Raw genomic sequence first — 27,394 nt, forward strand, 5'->3', positions numbered from 1 at the left:
CCTCCAATTAACCACCAGAAAACCGGAAGTGGCGCTGTGGCTCAAGTGGTAGAGCGCTAGCCTTGAGCTGAAGAGCTGAGGGACAGCGCCCAGGCCCAGAGTTCAAGCCCCACAACCAGCAAAATAAGAGAAAGGAAAAGAAAAGTTAGCCTGGTCCTCAAAGAAAAAACAGAGGGAGGGAGAGGAGAAAAGAGGGGAGAGAAAGAGAGAGAGAGAGAGAAAGAGCGCCCTGGAGTTGGGGTGGATTCTGAAAGGAGCACTTGGCTCATTGTTCAATAAATTACACAGAAATACACCAAGAAGTGAAAGTCTCCCAGACATGCTCTGTAGAAAAGACTGCTGCAGTGCTCACTCAGGGACTTTTTCAGGCTTTGAATATGCTTAAAAGGCTTTGATAAAAGCTTCCCCAGGTCTGGGAATGTGGCTTAGTGGTAGAGTGCTTGTCTAGCATGCATGAAGCCCTGGGTTTGATTCCTCAGTACCACATAAACAGAATAGGCTAGAAGTGGTGCTGTAGCTGTAGCTCGAGTGGTAGAGTGTTAGCCTTGAGCAAAAGAAGCTCAGGAACAGTGCCCAAGTCCTCAGTTCTGGCCAAAAAAAAAAAAAGCTTTTCCAAAGACCTATTACAAGCTACAAGAATTTCTTTTTTTTTTTTTTTTTTTGGTGTGTGCCAGTCCTGGGACTTGAACTCAAGGCCTGGGCACTGTCCCTGCGCTGCTTTAGCTCAGGGTTAGCACACTGCCACTTGAACCACAGCTTTACTTCCGGTCTTATGGTGATTAATTGGAGAAAAGAGTCCCTTGAGCATTCCTTGCCTGAACTGGCTTCCAACTGTGATCCTCAGATCTCAGCCTCCTGAGTAGCTGGGATTACAGATGTGATACCTGGCCATTTTAATTGAGTTACTGAGACATGAAATTAGAGCAGATGCCTGAGTGACGAAGAGCCCTGGGGAAGTCTGGCGTTGTTCTGATTCTCCAGCCTGGGAAGACTTTAAATCACCTGTGGCAAGGGCTGACGGTGAAGCTTAATTGTAGGAGGGGTACTTAACACATGAGGTGCTGGGTTCAATAACCAGTACCTTAAAAAAATGAAAAGATGCCACATTTTCCCCCTTCTCCTCTCCTTCCCCCTCCTCCTCCCTACCCCATGAATGATAATGGGGTTTGGTCTAGGGGAAGGGGGGCAGAAATAGGTGGGGGGCGGGAATCAGAGTTCCCTTCAAGCTTGGGCCAGTCCAAATTGCACGTGTCCTCCAAAATCAAGAACACGTGTGTGGGGGGGTGGGAAAGTACAGGAAGGGCTCAGGCAACGGTGATCACATCAGGTAGGAATGTGGTGTGGAAGGGAGAGGGAAACACCAGGCCAGGGTGATAGAGGGCCTTGAACACCAAGCTCAGGAGTGAACATTGATTTGATTTGATAGGCCTGGGGAGGCAAGTAGAACTTTTTGAACAGTAACTAGTCTGATCAGAGCTTAATTTTTACACTGACAAACACTATGTATAGCAATATGAAAAGTGACTTGGGAAAATTACTGTGAAAATGTTTTGATATGTATAATTAGATTCAAGTTTTCTCCCTCCCTCTCTCTCTCTTTCTCTCTCTCTTTCTGTCTGTCTGTCTCTCTCTCTTTCTGTCTGTCTGTCTCTCTCTCTGTTATTGTTGCCTGTCCTGGGGCTTGAACTCAGGGCCAAGGTGTTGTCCCTAAGCTTCTTTTCTCAAAGCAAGTGCTCTACCACTTGAGCCACAGCACCACTGCCAGTTTTCTAGTGGTTAATTGGAGGTAAGAGTCTCAAAGACTTTCTTGCCTGGGCTAGCTATCCTAGCTACTCAAGAGGCTGAGATGTGAGGATTGGGGTTCAAAGCCAGCATGGACAGGAAAGTCCATGAGACTCTGATCTCCACTAAAACTACCAAAAAAGTTAGAAGTGGAGTTGTGGGAGTGATAAAGTGCTAGCCTTGAACACAAAAGCTCAGGGACAGCACCTAGGCCCAGAATTCAAGCCCCACAACCAACAAAAATAAAGTGCTACCCTTTGTTCTGAATCCTTTCTAAGAGCTGGTATTCAGATATTTTTTATTTTATGAACACATACACACACACACACACATATATATATATATATAATACATTACATATATAATCTCTCTCTCTCATATATATATATATATATATATATATATATATATATATATATATATATTGGACAGAGAGACACTTTAGGTTCTTTCCCTAACCTCTTATTTGGCAGCAACTTTACATTTTTGGTGTCAAAAATTTGAGGGGAAATTTTATTGGTCTTTAAAATGTAAGTTTCTGGGAACTAGAGAAAAGTGAAGAGTTTGGTTAAGCTGAGAAAGGTTCTGGTGAGACTTTCATTTCAGGGCCCCTGACAGGTCCCCTGGCTCCACTGAGTCATGTGACCACAGGAGTTTTTGGATGGGGACTGGACTGAAGAGATAATTGGCCAGTGCAGTTCTTCACAGATGCCTTTCTGGCAGTAAAGCAGTTGATATAGGCCCTGCTGTCCCCTCAAACATCTCACAAGTGGGTGCTAAAGAGAGGTCTGTGTTGCTGAGGGAGTCTGCCAGGGTGCCCAGCCCTAGGAGCTTGGAGTCTGCACACCTTTATATACAAAAGACAGTTTTGTTTTTCTGTCAGTCATGGGGCTGGAAGTCAGGATCTGGGCGCTGTCCTGAGCTTGTACACTCAAGGCTAGAGCTCTACCACTTTGAGCCACACAGCATCACTTCTGGTGTTCTGGTAGTTAATTGGAGATAAGCGTCTCATAGACATTCCTTCCCGGGCTAATTTTGAACCATGATCCTCAGATCTCAACCTCCTGAGTAACTAGGATTACCACCATGAGCCACCAGTGTCTAGATCAAAGGACAGTTCTGTGATTACAACCTCTCAGAGCCTCAGTTTACCCAAATACAGCCAAGTGCTTTTGGCTCACACTGGTAATCCCAGCTACTCAGAAAGCTGAGATCTGAGAATCATGGTTTAAAGCTAACTCCATTAAAGAAGACTCTTCAGTTAACTAGCAAAAAGTCAGAAGTGGAGCAGTGGCCCAAGTGGTAGATTGCCAGCCTTGGGATAGCTAAGGAGTAGCCCCCAGATCCTGAATTCAAGCCCCAGCACTAGCACTAAAAAAAAAAAGAAAAAAGAAATTATATCTACATAATCATTATATACATTCATTATATAACATACAGCAGTATAATGCTTAGCCATTTATTATATTATTAGTTTACTTTTTTTTTTTTGTTGCCAGTATTGGATACTGTTCCGGAGCTTTTTTGCTCAAGGCTAGCATGCTACCATTTGAGCCACAGCTCCATTTTTGTTTTGGCCAGTCCTGGGGCTTGAACTCAGGAACTCAGGGACTCAGGGCCTTGGCACTGTTTCTGAGCTCCTTTTGCTCAAGGCTAGCACTCTACCACTTTAACCACAGTAACACTTCTGGCCTTTTCTGTTTATGTGGTACTGAGGAATCCAACCCAGGGCTTCATGCATGCTAGGCAAGCACTCTGCCACTAAGCCACATTACCAGCCCTCCATTTTTGTTGTTGTTGTTGATGATTAATTGGAGATAAGAGTCTTAGACTACTGCCTGGGTTGGCCTCGAGCCATGATCCTCTGATCTCAAGTCTCCTGAGAAGCTAGGATTTTAGTTATAAGCCCACTAGCTGCACCAGCTATGTAAATTTTTTGAAAAGAATAATATATGCAGCCAGGTGCCAGTGGCTCACACACCTGTAATCCCAGCTACTCAGGAGGCTGAGATGTGGGGATCACAGTTCAAAGCCAGCCTGGGCAGGAAAGTCCATGAGACTCTTATCTCCAATAAACAGCTCAGAAAACGGGAAGTGGCGCTGTGGCTCAAGTGGTAGAGCACTAACTTTGAGACAAAGAGCTGAGGGACAGTGCCCAGGCCCAGAGTTCCAGCCCCACGACCAAAAAAATAAAATAAAACAAAATAAAATGCCATATGAATTATCCTAATCCCGTTTTAAGCAGAAATTGGCATTAGGTTTGGATATCAAGCACTGTCTGACCACTCAACCCCCCCACCCCCACCCCCTTAGAGTTCATTTGATAATAGTGCCTGAGTTTACCCAGAGAAAGAGCTGAGTAGGAGCAGAACCATGCTATGGTTCACCAGGTGGCTGCCTGCCTGTGACCCCACCCCAGCTGAGCTGTTGTTGAATGGGAACGTTGGGACTCCCCCCCCATCAGGACCCCACAAGATCCCCAGTTAGTTTTGCAAGTAGCTGATGGATGCGGGGCTCACTGCTGAGCTCTGCTTGTTGTTTTCCCCCTAGATTAAAGTCAGCCCCCAGCAGCCTACCCTGCCAGTGCCTGCTTAAGCACCGCACACCACAGAGCCCACCTGAGCCAGCTGCCTGTCCAGGTTGTCCGTCTGCAGCACAACAGGTGTCTTTACGAGGTGACTTGCACATACTTCTAGATTTAGAAAGCATTGGGGGATTAGAGATGGGGTATGGGTGCAGTGGTGACAATATCATGAATTATGCCGAGCATTGCTCTAAGGGCTTTCTCTGTGTTGGCTCCTTCCATTGTTACCCCCAAATCTTTGGGTAGTATATCCTGTTTACAGATGCAAAATAGGGAAGCAGAAGGTCAATTCACTGTCTATGATTGGACATATGAGCCATGCATGCATGGTTCATGCCTGTAATCCTAGCTATGTAGGAGGCTGAGATCTGAGGATCATGGTTTGCAGCCAGCCCAGGCAGAAGACTCTTTATCTACAATTAAACACCAAAAAAGGGCTGGGAAGGTGGCTCAGTGGTCCGCACCACATAAACAGAAAAAGCCAGAAGTGGCACTGTGGCTCAAGTGGTAGAGTGCTAGCCTTGAGCTGAAGAGCTCAGCGGCAGCGCCCAGGCCCAGAGTTCAAGACCCACAACCGGGGGGAAAAAAAACACAAAACAAAACAGAAGTGGAGCTGTGGCTCAAATGGTAGAATACTAGTATTGTACAGACAAAAAACTAAACTCAGAGACAGTGCCTGGGCTCTAAGTTCAAGACCCAGGACTGGCACAAAAAAAAAAAAAACAACAAAGATTGAACAACAATTAGGATGTGACAGAACCAGAATTGAAACCAGGTAGGAATGTGAATGTAGCCAAGTGGTAGAGTGCTGGCCTAGCATGTGGGAGGCCCTGGATTTGTTCTCCAGCAAATACACACACAACACCCTCCACAGGAAGTCAGACTGTGGTATCAGAGCCCTTTGATTTCTATTCTCGTTTTTCTGATAACAGTTAAGGCAGAGAGAGACTCATCAAGGTAGCATGGATGGTATGTGGAGGATCTCAGAATCAACTAAGTCCAACTCCAGGATTCTAGTCTGTGTCCATGATTATTTTCATTCATTTAATCATTCATTCAGTTTTGATGCTGAGACTTTTTAGTCCCACACTCTCCTACTGATCTGCTTCTTCAGGCCTGTGGTTTCTGTGTGTGCATGCATGTGTGTGTGTGTGTGTGTGTGTGCGCGGGCTCGCATGTGCGCATGCATGCATGCGCGTGTGTAAGTGGGGTGGGCGCCCATGCTGGGGCTTAAACTCAGGGTGGGGGTGCTGTCTCTTAGCTTTTTTGCTCAATCTGGCACTCTACCACTTGGGCCACAGCTCCACTTTTGTCTTTTTGGTGGTTAATTGAAGATAAGTATCTCAGGGACTTTCCTGACCTGACTAGCTGCAAACCAGGATTCTCATATCTCAGCCTCCAGAGTAGCTATAATTACAGGCATGAGCCACTGTGGTCTCCTTTTATTTTATTTTATTTATTTATTTTTCCCAGCCCATGTGGTCTCCTTTTAATATTAAATCATAAAATATAATAATATGCAACAGGGCTGGGCATGTAGTTTAGTGGTAGAGTACTTGCCTAGCATGATGAAGCCTTGGGTTTGATCCTTGTGCCACATAAACAGAAAAAGCTGCAAGTGGCGCTGTGGCTCAAGTGGTAGAGTACTAGCCTTGAACACAGAGAAGCTTAAGGACAGTGCCCAGGCCCTAAGTTCAAGCTCCAGCACTGGCAAATAATAATAATAATAATAATAAGCAACAGCAATAAAGAACAATCTTCAACAGTATAGAATTCTGATATGAAAGCATTCCATTTGGTGGGTTGTGGGGCCCGAACTCTGGGCCTGGGTGCTATCCCTCAGCTCTTCAGCTCGAGGCTAGCACTCTACCGCTTGAGCCACAGCACCACTTCCAGTTTTCTGGTGGTTAATTGGAGATAAGAGTCTCACAGACTTTTCTGCCTTGGCTGGCTTTGAACCACTATCCTCAGATCTCAACCTCCTGAGTAGCTAGGATTACAGGCATGTAAAGTAATACTTTTTAATATGAGTTTTAGAGCGCTTACCTTGCATGCATGAGGCCTTGGGTTCAATTCCTCAGCACCACATAAGCAGAAAGAGCCTGAAGTGGTGCTGTGGCTCAAGTTATAGAGTGCTATCCTTTAGCTGAGGAGCTGTAATTTATAGCTGCTCAAGAGGCTGAGATCTGAAAGATCTCAGGAAAAAAAGTTCCAGAGACCTCATCTCAACCAGCAAACTTGGGACTGTTTTCAGATTTAGGGACACCAAATTTCTTCTTTTTTTTTTTTTTTGGTCCGGTTGTGAGGCCTGAACTCTGGGCCTGGACGCTGTCCCTCAGCTCTTCAGCTCAAGGCTAGCGCTCTACCACTTGCGCCACAGCGTCGCTTCTGGTTTTTTTCTTTTTTGCTTATGTGGTGCTGAGGAATTGAACCCAGGGCCTCAAGCATGCAAGGCAAGCGCTCTACCACTGAGCCACCTTCCCAGCCTGGGACACCAAATTTCTATCCAAATTTCTTGTATGTATGTGCTGTAAGGTTTTAGGACATTTCCTTCTATTTTCTGGTGTAGTGGTTCCTCCCCCATAATCCTGGATTTGGTGATACTTCATACCCTGTTTGCTGTCAGCTAAATATTATCTTCCTTGATATCAGCATTTTGTGTCAAATCAGCAGGAAATCCTAATCTTGTTGCATACAGCTTGGGTTCTGCTTGTGTACACTCTAGGAAGCTGGTTTACATTAGTAACAGTCCGACAATTAAACTCCTTTCTCCTTCATCTCCTACCATTCACAGGGAATTCATTACAAAATACCAGATGAGAAAACATTGAAAGATTCAGTCTGGCAAAGGGAGGCTGGGGACCTGGGAGGGTGCGGAACCTATAGGGTGTGGCTGAGACTTTGTCCCTGGGGGCTGGGGAGCCACTTGGGTTGTTGCACAGTTAACCAGTCCTATAAATCACCTGCACACTGGCTGACCTAAAATGGATAAAATGGGTGGAACCAGGTGCTGGTAGCTCCTGCCTATAATCCTAGCTATTCAGGAGCTGAGGCCCAAGGATTGTGGTTCAAAGCCAGTGCAGGCAGGAAAGTCTGTGAAAGTCTGTATCTCCGATTAACCAGAAGTGGAGCTATGGCTGAAAGTGATAGAGTATTAGCCTGGAGCAGAAAAGTTCAGGGACAATGTCCAGGCCCTGAGTTCAAGCCCCATGATCTCCCCCACACACACACCGGAAAAAAAGCATAATGTCTAGGAGAGGTTGTGGCTCACACCTATAATCCTAGTTAAGTCAGGAGGCTTGAGATGTGAAGATCATGGCTAGAAGCCAGCTCAGGCAGAGAAGTCTGTGTAAAATGCTTATTCCAATTAACCAGCAAAAAGCCAGAAGTGGGGTATGGCTCAAGGGGGGGGAGCACAAAGCCCTGAATTCAAGCCAGTAGTAGTGTGCTTGCACACACGCCTGCGCGCGCACACACACACACACACACACCACACTTACACTTGTGTTAGGGGCAGCTTCAAGTCACCTCCTTGTGGTCTTCCTATCTGGTAGAAATGAGGGCTCTCTGGCTCCACCAGAACTGTTGCAGGGACTTCCTGTTGCCCTCTGCTCCAGCTGGCGGCTGGATCTCATTCTCTCTGTGTCCTTGGCCTTCAGATCTTGCCTCTTCCAAACGGGTCATCATTATGTGCATTCATTACCTCTCTGTCTTCCCACCCAGAGGACACAGGCATGCTCTGTGGTTGCCAGCTTCTCCCCGTGCCAGGCACACAGGAGCTGCCATCTGTGGAATGCCCACTGCACTCCAAGTTCCCCATCTGCCTTAAATCACCTGGCCCTTGCCTCTGGCTTTTGGGCTCACACACGCCACCCCATTTTACAGATGGAGAAACTAAGACCCAGTCCCTTGCTCAGGATCATAAATAGAGACTCAAATCCAGGGAGTTCAGATTCCTAACCAGTCAGTCAGTGTTGATTGAGTGACTTGGAGATGTTTCACTCACATTCATTAATATCACTGAAAAGGAGACAGATGCACTGTGGATCAGGCCCCTTCTCGGGAAAGTCTCTTTGTGTGTTGTGCTGGTACTGGGGCTTGATCTCAGGGCTGCACACTCACTTAGCTTTTTAGCTTAGGGCTCGTGTTCTACCACTGAAGCCACACACACCTCCACTTTATGGTGCTTCATTGCGCATAAGAGTCCTATAGACTTTCCTGCCCAGGCAGGAAAAGTAGCCAGGATTACAGGTGTGAGCCACTGGTGCCCAGCTTTGGCCAAGTTTTTGGGTTTTGTTTTTTTTGGGGGGTCCAGTCGTGAGACCTGAACTCTGGGCCTGGGCGCTGTCCCTCAGCTCTTCAGCTCAAGGCTAGCGCTCTACCACTTGAGCCACAGTGCCACTTCCAGCTTTTTTTTCCTGCTTATGTGGTACTGAGGAATCGAACCCAGGGCCTCATGCATGCAAGGCAAGCGATCTACCACTGAACCACCTTCCCAGCCCTTTGGCCAAGTTTTTTATAACAGGGCCGCCCGTTCTCCTCCCTTTCTAGTTGGTCCCTGTGACTCAGCAAAGACACCATGGGTCTGAAATCAGAGATGAGGGGGAAAAAATGTTAAAGCCTCAAAAATGTGTTCTCTTCCTGAAAGAATTTCCCTTTCATGTCATTCAGTCCTCTGCCAGGAAATCCAGGAAATGGATCGGGCCTGTGGTCCATGTGTCCCATAGTCCCTCTTCTCTGAGGTTGACCTTTTCTTCTTCCGGGCTTCTCCCTGGGCCTCGGCCCGCATCATCTTCCTTCCTCCAGAATTCTGGACTCTAAGCTCACAGGCCTGCCCAGCCCTCATCTCCTTTGCTTGGCAATTATTTGTTTGTTTGGTTTTTACTTTTTGCCAGTCCTGAGGCTTAAACTCAGGGCCTGGGCACTGTCCTTGAGCTTCTTTGGTTCAAAGCTAACACCCCACCACTTGAGCCACAGCTCCACTTTTCCAGCCTTTTCTGTGTATATGGTACTGAGGAATGGAACCCAGGGATTCATGCATGCTAAGCAAGCACTCTAGCACTGTCACATTCCTAGGCTGAAAATGATTGATTCTGTGCCAGTACACACTCAGAGAGCCTTGCTTTCTCTCTTAGTGTTTTCATTCAAGGCTGGTGTTGTACTACTTGAGCCACACCTCTCTTCTGTTTTCTTTTTTTTTTTTTTTTTCTTCAGTCATGGGGCTTGATCTCAGGACCTGGACACTATCCCTGAGCTCTTTTGAACAAGGCTAGCGTTCTACCACTTGAGCTACAATTCCACTTCCAGTTTTCTAGTGCTTAATTGGAGGTAAGAGTCTCAGACTTTACTGCCCCAGCTGGCTTCAAACCACAATTCTCAGCTCTCAGCCTCATGAGTAGCCAGTATTACAGGTGTGAGCTACTACCCCCAAGCTCTATTGATTGATTGATTGATTTTGTCAGTTGTAGGGCTTGAACTCCTGGCTTGGGCACTGTCCCTCAGTTATAAAGCTCAAGGCTAGCACTCTACCACTTGAGCCACAGCGCCACTTGCGGTTTTCTGGTGGTTTATTCGAGACCAGAGTCTCACAGACTTTCCTGCCTGGGCTGGCTTTGAACTGTGATCCTCAGATCTCAGCCTCCTGAGTAGTTAGGATTAAAGGCTTGAGCCACTAGCACCCGTCCTTGTTTTTTGCTTTTTGATCTGGTTAGTTGGAGATAAAAGAGCATACAATCAGGCTGGGAATGTGGCTTAATGGTAGAGTGCTTGCCTAGCATGCATGAAGCTCTGGGTTCGATTCCTCAGTACCACATACACAGAAAGAGCTGGAAATGGCGCTGTGGGTCAAGTGATAGAGTGGAAGCCCTGAGCAAAAAAAGCTCAGGGACAGTGCCCAAAGTACTGAGTTCAAGCCCCCGGACTGGCAAAAAAAAAAAAAAAGCAATAAATATATACCCTAGAATTAAAAAGGAATGGTGTGCAGTGTAGTGCAACATAGTGTTATGTAATTGTCATTATTATTAATTATGGAGCAGGTATTAATGCCTGGGGGAGACTGGGGTGGACTTCTGCTGAACTTTTTTCATCTATTCTAGTTTCTTTTTCCCTAGACTTTTTTTTTTTTTTTGGAATTCTCGATTATTTACGCTGTGAGGGGTTAGGGAACAACTGCAAATGGGTGAATAAATTAATAAATTAGAAAGCTTGGGTTGCCCTCTGAAAATGAGATTATTGTCATGGATGAAGAGGTTTGACTCAACAGATTGTTGATTTGGGAATAATTACATCCAGTCTAGGATTGGGGGGGCGGGGGCAGCCCTCTTGTGGGGTAGAAGAGAGACCTTTTTGGGTGACTGCAAGGAATTCTCCATGAAGAAAAGCGCAATTCCTGCCTGACCCTCAGCTCTGGATGAGTTTCAGAATTTAAGGACAAATTGAACCTGGGCTCATGCCCACAGATTGTGATTCTGAGATGTAGCAGAATTTTTCTTTCCTTCTTCCTTCTTCCCTCCCTCCCTTCCTCTCTTCCTCCCTTCTTTCCTTCTTCCCTTTTTTCCTTCCTTCCTGTTAGCATTATGCCCATCTTTGGTCCTCAGCTCCACTCATACCTGAGTTCCCGCCCTACAGCTGGCCACTCCCTCTCCGCCTACACCCACCCGAGCACCCACCTACCTCACTTCCTGCCCCCTGCCCCTCCTGCTACCTGAATAGTCAAGAGTGCCGTGTGTTTCCTCTTCAGGGAAATATGGCTCCTCTAATAAACCTTATACTAATCTTTCTCTTGTACCTGCTTGCCTCTGCGTGGTCCCCTGGGGTGGATGTGAAGGATTCCTTTCCCTTCCTCCCTTCCTCCCTTCCTCTCTTCCTTCCTTCCTTCCTTCCTTCCTTCCTTCCTTCCTTCCTACCTTCCTTCCCTCCCTCCCTCCCTCCTTCCTTCCTTCCTTCCTGCCTGCCTTCATATTTTGGTACTGGAACTTGAACTCAGGGCCTAAAACTCTCTGACTTGCTCGCTCATGGCTGGTTTTGTACCACATGAGTCACGCCTCCAGTCTGGTATTTGGCCATTTTATTTTATGGAATCTTTGAACTTTTCTACCTGGACTTACCTCAAATTTCAATCCTCCAAATCTCAGCCTTCTAGCTAAAGATTACAGGTGAGAGCCACCCATGCCCAGTTCTAACAGAATTCTTCATAAGTGGACTGAGAATGTGGCTTAGTGATAGAGTGCTTGCCTAGCATGCATGAAGCCCTGGGTTCCATTCCTCAGTACCACATACACAGAAAAAGCCAGAAGTGGCGCTGTAGCTCAAGTGGTAGAGTACTAGCCTTGAACAAAAGAATCTCGAGGATATTGCCTGGGCCCTGAGTTCAAGCCCCAGGAATGTCTGCAAAAAAAGCTTCATAAGTGCATTAGGTAGGTGATCTGGGCAGGAAATGGAACAGTAAATGTCATAAGAGTAGACTTACTGTACACTTTTTTTTTCTTTTTCTTTTGCCAGTCCTGGGACTTGAACTCTGGTCCTAGGCAACTGTCCTTGAGCTTCTTTTGCTCAAGGCTAGCACTCTACCACTGAGCCACCTTCGCAGCCTACTTAACATTAAACTTGAAGGTACATTTCCTCTCACCCTCACCACTTCTGGTGGCTCACGCCTGTAACCTTAGCTACTCAGGAGGCTAAGAATCACAGTTCAAAGCTAGCCCAGACAGGAAAGTCGGTGAGACTCTTTTCTCCATTTAACTGCCAGAAAACTGGAAGTGGTGTTATGGTTTGAAGTATTAGTATAGCTAGTCTTGAGCAAAAGAACTTAAGGACAGCACCCAGGCCCTGAGTTCAAGCCCCTGGACTGATTAAAAAACAAAACACTAAAGTGTAAATGACTTGTAAGGTCCTACAGCAGAGCCTCTTTTTGAATTTCACTGACAATCTTCACTGTACCTAATTTAGCGTACCCCACAGTGCAGAGAGTCAGCCTGGGGAAAACTTCCCCGAAATTGAAATTAAGATAGTCATATGTAAACTAAAATGGTCCCAGAATGCTTCAGTGCAAAGATATGCAAAGGCTCTGAGGCAGAGAAAGCCTCCACCTTTCCCAGCCTCTGGGCCTCTGTTAGCATATCTAAGGGAAGAAGGTGTCTTGGGGTGGGCCTGAGCTCCACTCCTAATTCTCAGCTCCAGAGGGGTGGGGGAAGGGACTGTCCACTAAAATAATTGCCCCTACTGTGACTTGCTTGACTTCTGGCCCCTCCTTCTCGGCGTGACAATTTGGTGTGTTGGGCTCTTGCTTTCCACTTTCCATCGGGGGCTCCGCTCCCAGAGGTCCCGCCTCAACTTGTCCAGAAGGATGGGAAAGAGCTGGGCACTGGTGCTCACACCTGTCATCCTAGCTACTCAGGAGGCTGATATCTGAGGATCACAGTTCAAAGCCAGCCCAGGCAGGAAAGTCCATGAGACTCTTACCTTCAATTAACCAAAAAAAAAACCTGGAAGTGGTACTGTGGCTCATATGGTAGAGTTCAAGTCCTAGGACCAAGGCACATACAAAAGAAGGACTAACGGAGGTCAGCATTCACTTTGCAGCCTGACCGTACACCGTTTTGTTTGTTGTGAGAGAGGGTCTGGCCGTGTAGTGGAGGCTGAGGCTAGTGAACCTCCTTTGTTACTAACCTGGGAAGCCTGCTGCTCCACCACACCCAGCTTCAATTGGAGATTTGTTGAATTCTCCTTTAGGCACTGGCTTCCTGCCCAGCCCCTCTCTCTGCCTGGGTCCGGTCTCCCCTGAGCAGCCCTTGGCCCTCCCACTGGAAAAGAAGGGCTCCTCAGGGAGCTTGGGGTTGAGGTTCATTCTTTTTTTTTTTTTCCCCCGGTCGTGGGGCCTGAACTCTGGGCCTGGGCACTATCCCTCAGCTCTTCAGCTCAAGGCTAGCACTCTACCACCTGAGTCATAGCGCCACTTCCGGCTTTTTTTCTCTTTGCTTATGTGGTGCTGAGGAATTGAACCCAGGGCCTCAGGCATGCAAGGCAAGCGCTCTACCACTGAGCCACCTTCCCAGCCCGAGGTTCATTCTTTCTGTGTGCTTCTGTGGCCTTTATTAGACCCCGTGGTATTGTATTGGATCTTTTTTTTTTTTTTTTCTGGTTGTGGGGGGTGAACTCTGGGCCAGGGAGCTGTCCCTGATCTCTTCAGCTCAAGGCAAGCACTCTACCACTTGAGCCACAGTGCCACTTACAGTTTTCTGAGTGGTTTATTGGAGATGAGAGTCTTACAGACTTTTTCTGCCCTAGCTGGCTTTGAACCACTTCTGCCCTGGCTGGCTTTGAACCACAATCCTCAGATCTCAGCCTCCTGAGTAGCTAGGATTGCAGGCGTGAGCCATGAGCCACCAGGACCTGGCTAGTGTTGGATCTTTTTTTTTGGTCCGGTCGTGGGGCCTGAACTCTGGGCCTGGACGCTGTCCCTCAGCTCTTCAGCTTAAGGCTCTACCACTTGAGCCACAGCGCCACTTCCGGCTTTTTTCTTTTTGCTTAGGTGGTGCTGAGGAATGGAACCCAGGGCCTCAGGCATGCAAGGCAAGAGCTCTACCACTGAGCCACCTTCCCAGCCCTAGTGTTGGATCTTTAGGCAGATATACACAGCAAGCTTCCCCTTCCCCCGGACACAAAGCTGAGATTTGGAGACCTGTCCAAGACTCATTCCCCTATATTAGCCAGTCATCAAGATGCCTGTGTGGGCAGCTCCCTGACCTTACCTCACCCCTTCCTTCAGAAGGGTGACCAGAAGCTCTTTGCAGATGGCATCTTGAGTGTTCATGGAGGCCATGGATCATCTCTATAGAGAGTTGGAGCTAGGCTGGCAGCTCACACCTGTAATCTTAGCTACTCAGGAGGCTGAGATCTGAGGATTGAGGCTCCAGGATAGCCTAGGCTGGAAAGTACAGGCAACTCTTATTTACAATTAATCAGCAAAAAGCTACAAGTAGAGGTGTGGTTCAAATGGTAGAGAGTCAACTTTGATGGGAAAAGCTAAGGGCCTGAGCTCAAACCCCAGGACCTGCACAGGAACTTGGTTCTGCACACACACACACTTAAGGCATATGTGCATTCTTGGCAAATTTAAAAGGTTGCTTGAGCTTGCAGTGGACAGCACAGGTTGGGCGGGGGTTGGGGGGGGGTGGAGACAGAGACAGAGAGACTACATCTCCAGTGTAGGCATCAGATAGGAGCATCTAGGCATCAAGTGGAGAGACCAGATTCCAGAGACATTTTAGAAAACGCTAGAGACAGGACTTGCCTGGAGGTTGAAGTAGAGAGACTGTGGGCTTAGGAAGGGCAGAGGAAGAATGAGGGTGCTAATTTTAGCTGGGGTGATTCAGCAGCTCAGGGTTAGGTAACATACAGTACAGAAGAGAAGGGCGTTTACAATGGAAGGCATCCCAATTGTGTGTGCACGCGCACGTGTGTGTGTGTGTGTGTGTGTGTGTGTGTGTGTGTGTGTGTGTGTGTGTGTCTAGGATGAAGATTGGAGCTGGAGAATCATGACCATTGAGGCTGTGGAAGCAGAGAGAGGTGGGGGCAGGGATTAGCGGGAGTAGAGTGAGTTTTGGCTTAATCTAGAGGCACCAGAGGGAGGGGTCAGCTGGGAGGAGGGTGAGTGGGGAGGGAGAAGGGAGGAAGAATGTGTTGTGTAAAGCTTTGCCGAAACTATTTACCTGTCTCAGCACCTGATAGGCCCTGTCTGGGAGAAGCCAGTGTTGACTGGTCAGCCCAGGCTTGCTTATGTGGCCTTTGTGTGGCCATCCTTCCCTGCCACACAACCAGCCCCCTGCCCTGCCCTAGAGAATAAAGGCCTAAGGATGGGCCTTCTGACTTGCCCCCATTACGCTCCAGGAAGTTTGGCCCAAAGGACACACACTGGCAGGCTCAGCACACTAGCAGAGGCCTGAATGGTGAAGTCACATGGATGACACATGACCTTGGTCCCGCTTTACCTTCTTCCCAGGGCACTTTTTTGTTTGTTTGTTTGTTTGGTTGGTTGGTTGTGGGGCTTGAACTTTGGGCCTGGGCGCTGCCCCTGAGCTCTTCAGCTCAAGGCTAGCTCTCTACCATTTAAGCACAGTACCAATTCCGGTTTTCTGGTTGGTAATTGGATATAAGAGTCTCATGGACTTTCCTGCCCAGACTGGCTTTGAACCTCAGATCTCAGCCTTCTGAGTAGCTAGGATTATAGGTGTGAGCTCCTGGCCCCCAGTCTGGGGGCACATTATAAAGAATGGTTGCCATTTGTTCTCGGACTCTTGAGTTGCTTCCAACTTTATTCTTTGTTTGATTCTGCTATTAGTCCACCTACTCATCTGTCCATCCATCCACCTATCCACCTACTCATTCATCTACTTGCCCATCTATCCATCACCTACCTATCCATCCACCTACCCATTCATCTACCTGCCCATCGATCTATACTTCTATCCATCCACCTGTCCATCTATCTACACTCCCATCCATCCATCCATCCATCCATCCATCCATCCATCCATCCATCCATCCATTTGTCCATCCATCCATCCATCCATCTGTCCATGCACAGGTGCATCTATCTATCTACCCACCAATCTACCTAGTCACCCACCTACCTAACCATTAATTTACCTGTCCATCTACTCATCTACTTACCCATCTGTCCACCTGTCCATCTATCTACATTCCCATCCATCATCCATCTGCCTGTTTGCAATCTGTGTGTGTGTGTGTGTGTGTGTGTGTGTGTGTGTGTGTGTGTGTGTGTGTGTGTGTGTGTGTGTGTGCACCAGCCAGTCCTGGGGCTTGCACTCAGGGCTTGAGCACTATCCCAAAGCTTATTTGCTCAAGTGCTCTACCACTTGAGTCACAGCTCCACTTTTTTTTTGTTTGTTTGTTTGGTTTGGTTTGGTTTTTTTTTAGTGGTTAATTGGAGATATGAGCCTCATGGACTTTCCTGCCCAAGCTGGCTTCAAATCAGGATCTTCATATCTCAGCCTCCTTGAGGTTTGTTAGAGTTTTGTTAGTGTAAAGATTAGCTAAAAACAGATGCTGGTGTCTCACACCTATAATGCTAGTTACTCAGAAGGCTGAGGAGCTGATGATTGCAGTTCAAAGCCAGCCCAGGCAGGAAGGTCCTGAGACCCTTATTTCCAATAAACTACCAGAAAACCGGAAGTTTTCGCTGTGGCTCAAGTGGTAGAGCACTTGCCTTGAGCTGAAGAGCTAAAGGACAGTGCCCATGACCAAGAGTTCAAGCCCCAAGACCGACACACACACACACACACACACACACACACACACACAAGGCTAAAAATAGAGCACTTCTAGGCTGGGCATGCAGCTCAGTGGTAGAAGCCTTGCCTAGCATGCATGAAGTCCTGGGTTTGATTCCTCAGTATCAAATAAACAGAAAAGGCTGGAAGTGGCACTGTGGCTCAAGTGGTAGAATGTTAGCTTTGAATGTTCAAGCTCCAGGCAAAAAAATAACAAGTAGAACGCTTTGGACATGGGAACTGGAGGCTCCCTGCACTGATGGGCAGTATTATACATGACAGCCACCCTCTTTCATGGGCTTGATTACCAAGTATTTTGTGAGGAATCAGTCATTTCCTGCAGCTCACACACTAACAAATGGTAGAGGTGATTCAGACCCAGATATAACCCAAAAGCCCCTGTGCTCTCAACTTATTCATGTGATCTCCCTGCAAAGATGACTATAAAATTTATCCAAACTGAAACTTTTTTTTTTGCCAGCCCTGGGGCTTGAACTCAAGGCTTAGGCACTGTCCCTAAGCTTCTCTTGCTCAAGGCTAGCAGTGTATCACTTGAGCCACAGCACCACTTCCAGCTTTTTCTCTTTATGTGGTACTGAGGAATCAAACCCAGGGCTTCACGTGTGCTAGGCAAACACTTTACCACTAAGCCATATTCCCAGCCCTACCATAATCTTTTGTTAGAACATAGTCATTATCCATTAGCAGTCTTGTTACCCCTCTCTCCCCTTCCCCAGACCTGAACAAAATTTTCTGTCTCTATAGGTTTCCTGTTCTAGACATTTCATGTAAATAAAATAATACAAAATATGGATGTCTTTGTCAGTCTTGGGGCTTGAACTCTGGGCTTAGGCATTGTCCCTGAGCTCTTCAGCTCAAGGCTAGTGCTCAACCACTTGAGCCACAGCTCCACATCCAGCTTTTTGGTAGTGAATTGGAGATAAGAGTCTCACGGACTTGCATGCCCCAGCTGGTTGCGAGTCCTGATGCTCAGATTTTAACCTCCTGAATAGTTAGGATTACATGTCTGCACCTCTGGTGTAGGGCTTGCCCTCCTTTTCTTTTTTTTTTTTTTTGGGGGGGTCCGGTCGTGGGGCCTGAACTCTGGGCCTGGGCGCTGTCCCTCAGCTCTTCAGCTCAAGGCTAGCACTCTACCACTTGAGCCACGGTGCCACTTCTGGCTTTTTTCTTTTCACTTATGTGGTGCTGAGGAATCGAACCCAGGGCCTCAGGCATGCGAGGCAAGCACTCTACCACTGAGCCAAATTCCCAGCCCTTGCCCTCCTTTTCATGCTGAGTGATATTTCATTGTGTGGCTATACCACAGTATGGTAGATATTTGGAACTAATTATGGGGTATTATGAATAATAAACACTGTTAGGATATTTGTATGTCTATTTTGTGTGGATGTATATTATTTGTCTTGATATAGTATGTAGAAGTTGAAGTGCTCTGTTAAATGCTAACTGAGTTTATCAGTTTGAGGAATTGGCAGTTTTCTTTTTTTCCCCTTCCTTCCTTCCTTCCTTCCTTCCTTCCTTCCTTCCTTCCTTCCTTCCTTCCTTCCTTTCTTTCTTTCTTTCTTTCTTTCTTTCTTTCTTTCTTTCTTTCTTTCTTTCTTTCTTTCTTTGTCTTTTTCTTTCGCTGTTTGTGGGGTTTGAACTCTGGGCCTGGGCACTGTCCCCGAGCTCTTAAGCTCAAGGCTACTGCTCTACCACTTGAGCCACAGCACCACTTCAGGTTTTATGGTGGGTAATTAGAGATAAGAGTCTCATGGGCTTTCCTGCCCAGGCTGGCTTTGAGTCTCGATCCTCAGATCTCAGCCTCCTGAATAGCTAGGATTACAGGCATGAACTACCAGCGCCTGGCTTACTTCATTCTTTAATTGAATTAACTTTGTGGGTTTGGGGGCTTTGACTCATTATGTACCCAGAAAGTCCCCTGAAATCAGAAATTGCATCTTCTAGTTCCCTCCCTTTGGTATTCAAGTACATTAAGAAGACATTTCAGTTACTTTATTATGTGCTGGCATAATTTTTAAAAGTATTTTTTATTAGCAAGCTTTCAAGAGGGATTTCATTGGGACATTTCCATATCTGCATACAATGTACCCTCTCTCTCTCTATTATCCTCCCTGTTCCCTTTTCTTAAAACAATTTCAAGCCAGACACTGGTAGCTCATACCTGTAATCCTTGCTACTAAGGAGCTGAGATCTGAGGATCGTGGTTCAAAGCCAGCCTGAGCAGGAAAGTCTATGAGACTCTTATCTCTAATTAACCACCAGAAAACAGGAAATGGCACCGTGGCTCAAGTGGTAGAGCATTGGCCTTGAGCTGAAGAGCTGAATGACAGTGCCCAGACCCAGAGTTCAAGCTCCTTGACTAACCAAAAAAAAAAAAAAAAAAGAATGAAGTAGAGACTGGGTGATGAAACATAGCCTGAGCTACAAAGGAAGACTCTGTCTCAGAAAACTGTGAAGGGAGGGGCTGGGAAGGTGGCTCAGTGGTAAAGCGCTTGCCTTGCATGCATGAGGCCCTGGGTTCGATTCCTCAGCACCACATAAGAAAAAAGAAAAAAGCTGGAAGTGGCACTGTGGCTCAAGTGGTAGAGCGCTAGCCTTGAGCTGAAGAGCTGAGGGACAGCGTCTAGGCCCAGAGTTCAGGCCCCACAACCAGACCCCCCCCCCAAAAAAAAAAACAAAAAACTAGCTGGATCCAGGTGCTGATGATTCACACCTATCGTCCTATCTAATTAGGAGACTGTGACTTGAAGATCAAGGTTCTCAAGGTTCAGAGTCAGCCCAGACAGACAAAACTGGGAGGTTCTTATTTCCAGTTAACCAGCAAAAAAAAGTCAGAAATGAAGATGAGTCTCTAGTGGTAAAGAACTAGCCATGAGCAGAAAAAGCCAAGCAAAAGCGGGAAGCCCTGATTTCAAGTCCCAGGACCAGTGCCACGCATGTGTGCACATACACATGACCATGCCGGGGGTGGTAGGGTGCTTTAATCTTGAGGAGGGGGATCTATGGGGGGAATCTATTGCATTTAGGAGTTCAAGGCCAGCCTGGCCACAACAGGGAAACCACTAGTGAGACTTCATTATCAAAAAGAAAAGAAAAGGGAGGGAGGAAGGTAGAGGAGGAAAGAGATACAAGGTGGGTCTTACTAGTGTTATTCCTGTCCCCAGGAGCACCTTGAGTTGATAGTGTCAATTAGGACGATTGGCCAGGCACTGGTGGCTCCTGCTTGTAATCCTAGTTACTCAGGAGGCTGAGACCTGAAGATTGTGGTTCAAAGCCAAGCCAGGCAGGAAAATCCTTGAGACTCTTCAGTTACCCACCGGAAAACCGGAAGTGGTACTGTGGCTGAAAGTGGTAGAGCACTTGCCTTGAACTGAAGAGCTCAGGGACAGAGAGAGCCCAGGCCCAGAGTTCAACTACCACAGCCAACGATGACTAAGACAACAATGAAAGCTGGGTGCTGGTGGCTCAAGCCTGTAATCCTAGCTACTCAGAAGGCTGAGATCTGAGGATCATAGTTCAAAGCCAGCACAGGCAGGAAAGTCTGTGAGACTCTTATCTCCAATGAACCACCAAAATAACTGAAGTGGCGCTGTGGCTCAAGTGTTAGAGTACTCACCTTAAGCTAAGGAGCTCAGTGATAGTACCCAGGCCCAGAGTTTAAATCCCATAACTAACGCCCCCCCCCCAGTTTTTTTGTTGGTGGAGGAGTGCTGCTGGTCCTAGGGCTTGAATTCAGGACTTGGGCGCTGTCCCTGATCTCTCCTGCTCAAGGCGAGTGCTCTACCGCTTGAGCCACAACGCCACTTCCGGTTTTCTAGTGGTTTATTGGGGATAAGAGTCTCACGGATGGGGCTGGGAAGGTGGCTCAGTGGTAGAGTCCTTGCCTTGCATGTCTGAGGCCCTACATAAGCAAAAAGAAAAAGCCGGAAGTGGCGCTATGGCTCAAGTGGTAGAGTGCTAGCCTTGAGCTGAAGAGCTGAGGGACAGCGCCCAGGCCCACAGTTCAGGCCCCATGACCGGACCCAAAAAAAAAAAAAAAAAAAAGAGTCTCACGGACTTTCCTGCCAGGGCTGGCTTTGAACCGTGATTCTCAGATTTCAGCCTCTTGAGTAGCTAGGATTACAGGCCTGAGCCACCAGTGCCCAGCCCAGGATCTTTCCTTTGTAGCTTTTCTTTCTTTTTTTTTTTTTCCAGGGCTGAGGACCGAACCCAGGGCCTTGCGTGTGCCAGGCGGGTGCCCTTCCGCTGGACTATACCCCCAGCCCCCCAGGATCTTTTCTTAAAATGCATTTTTTCACTTTTTTGTTCAGTGTTTTAATGACTAATGACTAGTGTTTTGTACCCTAATGATTAGTTTGAACATTAAAAATTAAGCTCTATTTAGAGGTATCTTCAAGTAGATTTTGCAAATATGAAGGGTGAAAATCAAGTAGGAAAAAAATACCCTAGGGGCTGGGAAGGTGGCTCAGTGGTAGAGCGCTTGCCTTGCATGCATGAGGCCCTGGGTTCGATTCCCCAGCACCACATAAGCAAAAAGAAAAAAAGCTGGAAGTGGTGCTGTGGCTCAAGTGGTAGAGTGCTAGCCTTGAGCTGAAGAGCTGAGGGACAGCGCCCAGGCCCAGAGTTCAGGCCCCATAACCGGACCCCCCCAAAAAATATCCTGGAAGTAGGGAACAATGTATATATCTTTATGCCAAGAACTTTCAGTTTTGCCATTAAAACTACCCCCAGGGGTTTCCCATCTTGGAAGGAAAAGAGAATTTATGTACAGAACCAACGATGATAGTTCCCCCCAACCCCCCAGGATAGTCTAGCATAACCAGGAAACTTCCCGTTCAGGATCTTCAATCTGTAATCCTACAAGCCTTGGCTGAGGTGGAAGAGGTGGGTGAAGCTTGGAGGTGGGGCAGCTAGATTTAGAGAGGAAAAACTGAATGTGGCTTGTGAAAAGGCCCTGAGGTGCACTGTGGGGCAGAGGATGAGATAAAATGAGATAGGATGGGGAAGAACTTTAAAAGCTTGGCTTGTTGACTTTTAAATTTCACCTGATAAACAGGGTCCTTGGACTCCAGATGAAAGGAGTGTGGGTGAGAGATTAACGTGATAGCCTTGGGCCATGGATCAGCTTCTGGGGCTGAGAGCTGGGTAGAGCTGTGATCTGGAACCTTTTGCAAGAGCCCTGTGGCTTAGCCTTTTAAGGGAGGGTCTAAAAGGGCTTAGAGAAACGTCCACCAGTCCAGAGATACAGATAGCTTCTCTGGAGTTCACCCTTTTTAGTCCTAAGAAGTAATTGAATCGATCATTTATATATTGTAAGAATTAGAGTTACATTGTAGGCCAGAATCCAAAATATGTATCTACCTATCTCTCTGTAGCTTTCTCTATCACATGTAATATATATGATATGTATTGTATATATTACATTATATATCTATAAAATTTTTCTATATATGGTACGTACATTATATATAAATGATAGACTGAAGGACTTCAGTTATTTATTTATTTTTGCTTAGGTTTCAGTGCAGGTTCTTGTAGTCTCCCTTGGCTTTTTTGCTTAAGACTGAGCAAAACTACTTTTTTTTTTTGGTGCCAGTCCTTGAAATCAGGATGGGGGCACTGCCCCTGCAATTCGTTATTCAAGGCTAGTTAGTGCTCTGCCATTTGAACCACAACACCACTTCTGGCTTTTGGGAAGTTAATTAGACATAGAATTTTAGGAACTTTCCTGCTCAGGTTCTCATATCTCAACTCTTGATTTAAAAGCTAGGATTACAAGCATAATGCCACCCAGCACCTGGTTGAAGGCGTCAGTTAAATTTTAGGTTTTCAAAGGACCACTTTAGACCATGCTCTGAGATTCCTCAAAGGGTTTTTGTTTGTTCGTTCGTTTGTTTTTGCCAGTCATGGGGCTTGAACTTAGGGACTGGGCTCTGTGCCTGAGCCTCTCTGTGCTCTATCTAACACTTGAGCCACAACGCCACTTTCAGCTTTTTCTATGTATGTGGTACTGAGGAATCAAACCTAGGGCTTCATGCATGCTAGGTACGTACTCTGCCACCAAGCCACATTCCCAGCTTGATGACAGGTTTTGAGAAATTGGTTTTAAGCCAGCTAGGTGAATAGTTGGGATTTGAAGGGAGTGGTTTTGTTGTACCAGGTAATAGACAGAATCAAAAAAAGGAAGAAATCCTAGGTGGTAGCAGGGTTTAAAGTCCGAGGATGCTGAGGAGAGCATGTTACAAGTTGAGAGAGCGGTAGGAAGACATGACGTACCTTTAGGACACTACGAAGAAGAGGTGGTCTTGATAGTTGCAGGAAAGACTGGTCAGGCTGGTCCTGGAGGAGGAATCAGCACAACGTGGTCTTTCCCAGCCTTTGTGAAGGCCCTAGAAGTTCTGCCAACTACTTTGGCATGTGCTTTGCCTAGTTTTCTTTTGATGTATCACCATTAAGATGTTTGCTGTAGGGTTTTAGTAGATGTCTGATGTAAGATGAAGGATCTTCTCATCTTTCCCTGCTTTGCCAAGAAATTGTTTTTAAAACATTTATTCTGAATGGATATGGACTTGTCAGATGCTTTGCTGACACTTCTTGAAGTCATCATATGATCACCCCTTTCCAAATCTGTTGGTGTCATGAAAAATAGTGATTTTTTAAAAAAGAAAATAATATGCTAATATATTTTAGTAAATTCAAGAGAATCCCAATATATTACCATTCATTATTTATTTAGTGCCAGTATTGTGCCTTGCCTCTGAGGACTGGATGCTTTTTCACTCAGGCTGGCTCCACTTTTGGCTTTTTAGTGGCTTAAAAGTCTCAATGATAGGTGGGCGCTGGTGGCTTACACCTGTAATCCTCGCTACTCAAGAGGCTGAGATCTGAAGATCACAGTTCAAAGCCAGCCCAGGCAGGAAAGTCTGTGAGATTCCTATCTCCAATTAACCACCAGAAAACTGGAAATGGTGCTGTGGCTCAGGTGGTAGAGCACTAGCCTTGAGCTGAAGAGCCAGGGACAGCGCCCAGGCCCAGAGTTCAAGCCCCATGACCGACAAAGAAAGAAAAAATCTCAATGACTTTCCTGTCCAACCTGGCTTAGAATCATCATCTTCAGATCACAGTCTCCAGTGTAGTTAGGATTATAGGTATGAGCCACTGGTGCCAGCTTGGTATTTCATATTTAAGACAGGGGCTTACTAACTTTTTGCTTGGAGGCTGGCCTTAAACTTTCCATTCTCCTCTCCTCCATCTCTAGAGTGATGGTATTACATGTATGCCCCATGTTGCCTGGCTGAGAATGGTAAAGCTGATGTTAATCCTGACTGGACAAAGGCAAAACTGACAGGAAAGCTTCCAGTAATTTCTTCACAGTCTTAAATGGAGGGGAGCCAGTGTTTGAGCTGAAAGCAGCTGGACGCAGAGCTATGCTCACCATTTGTCACCTACTGTCATCTCCCTGGGCCTGAAGGTAACTGAGTCACAGAATGGACCATGATGGCCTCACCTGTCACCTTGTTCCTCCTTCCAGTTCTCACGTGGGAAATATTTCAGTGGTACAGTGGAGGAAGAGTGGGAGGAGGTAGAAAGCATTGCGTCCTTGGTGCTCGGGGCTGCCCCTCTGGCCTGAGACATTCCATTCCAGCCCTCCTCTAATTTACCATTTTATTGAGTAACTTTTTCCAATTGAATGCACTTGGCTTGAAGCTTCTCACCATATGAACTCTGGTCCTTGCTGTAACTTTGTATGTGTGAGTGTGTGTGTGTGTGTTTACCTAGGCCAGTGAATGGGCTTGAACTCACAGCTCAGAGTCTTTTCCTCCCTCAAGTCTAGTGCTTTAGCACTTAAGCCACCACACCTTCACTTCCCGCTTTTGGCTGGTTAGTTGGAGATAAAGAGTCTCAGAGTTGACTTTCTGGCCTGGCTTTAACCTTCTCCCTCTGATCTCAGATCTCAGCCTCCTGAGTATTTAGGCTAGGTCTACATGTCTACTCCCCCTCCCGCCACAATTTTTTCTCTAGCACTAGGGGTGTAGCTAAGTAGTAGAGTGCTTGCCTAGCATTCAGGAGGTCCTGGCTTTAGTTCCCATGATCGCAAATAAACTATAATTAAAGATTTAATGTTGGTGAAATGGATTGGTTAGGCCTTTTAGCAGGGTTAAAAAAAAGCACAGGGGCTGGGAAGGTGGCTCAGTGGTAGAGCGCTTGCCTTGAGCTGAAGAGCTGAGGGACAGTACCCAGGCCCAGAGTTCAGGCCCCACGACCGGACCCAAAAAAAAGAAAAAGAAAAAAAGAAAAATAAAGGAAAAAAGCACAAAGGTCAAGGTTGATTGAGTTATTGTTGTATGCATGTATGGAAATGTTCTCAATAAAACCCCACTGTAGAGCTATATTCTAATTATAAAGACTTTTTTTGTTGTTGTTGGTCATGGGGCCTGAACTCTGGGCCTGGGCTCTGTCCCTGAGCCCTTCAGCTTAAGGCTAGCACTCTACCACTTGAGCCACAGTGCCACTTCCAGCTTTTTCTGCTTATGTGGTGTTGAGGAATCGAATCCAGGGCCCATGCATGCAAGGCAAGCACTCTACCAGTGAGCCAACTTCCCAGCCCTCTTTGTGTGTGTGTGTGTGTGTGTGTGTTTTAAACTGTATCAAAAGGCTAAGAATGTTTCATAACCTTAAATTGAGAAATTCCAGTTCTAGCAAATTAATTCATTTGCAAAAATAATCATGAGTATGCATTGCACTCTCACCACAAAAATGTTTTACATTGCTTTTTTTCTAATAGGGAAGAACTAGAATACAAGTTTGGTAAAATACATTGTGATGGATCCACTCAGTGTTGTGGACAATACAGCCATTAAAAAGGTATCATAGAAGCCAGATGCCCGTGGCTCATTGCCTGTACTCCTAGCTACTCAGGAGGCTGAGATCTGAGGATTGCTGTTCACAACCAATCTGGGCATGAAAGTTTTTGAGAGTCTTATCTCCAATTAATCACAGAAAAAACCAGAAGTGATGCTGTGGCTCAAGTAGTATAGTAATATAGTGCTAGCCTTGAGCAAATGGAGCTCTTGGATATACGCAGGCCCAGAGTTCAAGCCCTCAAGCCCTAGGACTGGCAAAAAGATGTCATTGCATATTTAATGCCATACAAAAGTTATAACAATATTTTTTTAGTGGGAGGTTTAGGATACCATGAAAACACTGCTATTCACAGAAGAGAAGTAGAAAAATAACTATCAGCCTCTGTATGTTTGTGTGTGCATGTGTGCGTGCGTGTGTGTGTGTGTGTGTGTGTGTGTGTGTGTGTGTGCACGAATGCTAGCAGATATTGAGGCTTGAGGTCAGGGCCTCAAGCCCTTGCTTGTTTTTTTCCACTCAAAGCTGGACCTCTACCACTTGAGCCACACCTCTACTTCTAATCATCAACTACTTTTTTTCCTTGTGCCACTTCCTGAGGCTTAAACTCAGGGCCTGGGCCCCATCCTTGACCTTTTTGCTTCAGGCTAGCGCTCTACCACTTGAGCCACAGTACCACTTCTGGCTTTTTCTGTATGTGTGTTACTGAGGAATTGAACCCAGGGCTTTGTGTATGCTAGGGAAGTACACTACCACTAAAGCCACATTCCAATACCACAACCTTTTTGCTTATTAAAAGGAGATAAGAGTCTTGTGGACTTTCCTGCCCAGGCTTGCTTCAAACTTTGGTTTTCATATCACAGTCTCCTGAGTAGCTAGCCATAATAGCTGTGAGCCACAGTGCCTGCCTCCAATCATAAACATCTTAAAGAGTTATTTCAGGATGGTGAAATTTCATGTTTTCCTCTACCTCCTCTGTAGTACAAAAGGATATTTTCAGGATGTGAAAACTCCCCTATAATAAAGTTTATTACCTAGCTGAGGGGGTGGTGTCTAACTAAAGGTAGAATACTTGGCTAGTAAGTACAAGACCCTGAGTTTAAATCTCTGTACTGCCAAAATAATAATGTCATAGAACTGATTATAAGAAAAGAGAATTTCTTTTTTCTTTTTTTTTGGGTCCGGTTGTGGGGCCTGAACTCTGGGCCTGGGCGCTGTCCCTCAGCTCTTCAGCTCAAGGCTAGCGCTCTACCACTTGAGCCACAGTGCCACTTCCGGCTTTTTGCTTATGCGGTGCTGAGGAATCGAACCCAGGTCCTCATGCATGCAAGGCAAGCACTCTACCACTGGGCCACCTTCCCAGCCCCAAGAAAAGAGAATTTCTTGCAAATGGTTGGTATAGATTCTGCTCTTTCTTTTTCTTTTTTCAAGTCCTGGGGCTTGAACTCAGCATCTGGGCACTGTCCCTGAGCTTGTTTGGCTCAAGGCTAGCACTTGAGATGCAGTGCCGCTTACGTGGTACTGAGGAATCGAACCCAGGGCTTCACGCATACTAGGCGAGTACTCTACCATTAAGCCACATTCCCAGCCTCCTCCACTTTCTACATGCAGTGTTTTTCTAGTTACTTCCTTGGTCGCTCCTATCTTTAGGGCACCAGGAGAGGCAGGGATCTTCAGAGCCTCCTCTGATTTGCAACATTTCTACATGTTTGTGGTCTGCTTTTTGGTCGTGTGCGATCTAGGAATGTGGAGTTGAGGGGGAACTACAAAGTAACCCAGAGTTTGAGAGGTGGAAGGTCATAGAGAGTCTGCACAAAAATTTCTGTAAGGAGTATCCAGTCTCTGCACTCAGGTT

At 46.4% G+C, this 27,394-nt stretch overlaps 1 protein-coding gene across 2 annotated transcripts in view; it reads left to right on the forward strand.

Moving 5' to 3' along the window:
• The window catches only part of Ccnd3 (cyclin D3), a 70,396-nt gene that overhangs the window by 36,281 nt on the left and 6,721 nt on the right, over positions 1–27,394 (forward strand). The gene's annotated exons all lie outside the window — the stretch shown is intronic.

The sequence above is a fragment of the Dipodomys merriami genome, unplaced genomic scaffold (genome assembly GCF_024711535.1).
Source record: "Dipodomys merriami isolate MVZ:Mamm:240054 unplaced genomic scaffold, mDipMer1.0.p SCAF_16, whole genome shotgun sequence".
In the NCBI taxonomy this organism is placed as follows: Eukaryota; Metazoa; Chordata; class Mammalia; order Rodentia; family Heteromyidae; genus Dipodomys; species Dipodomys merriami.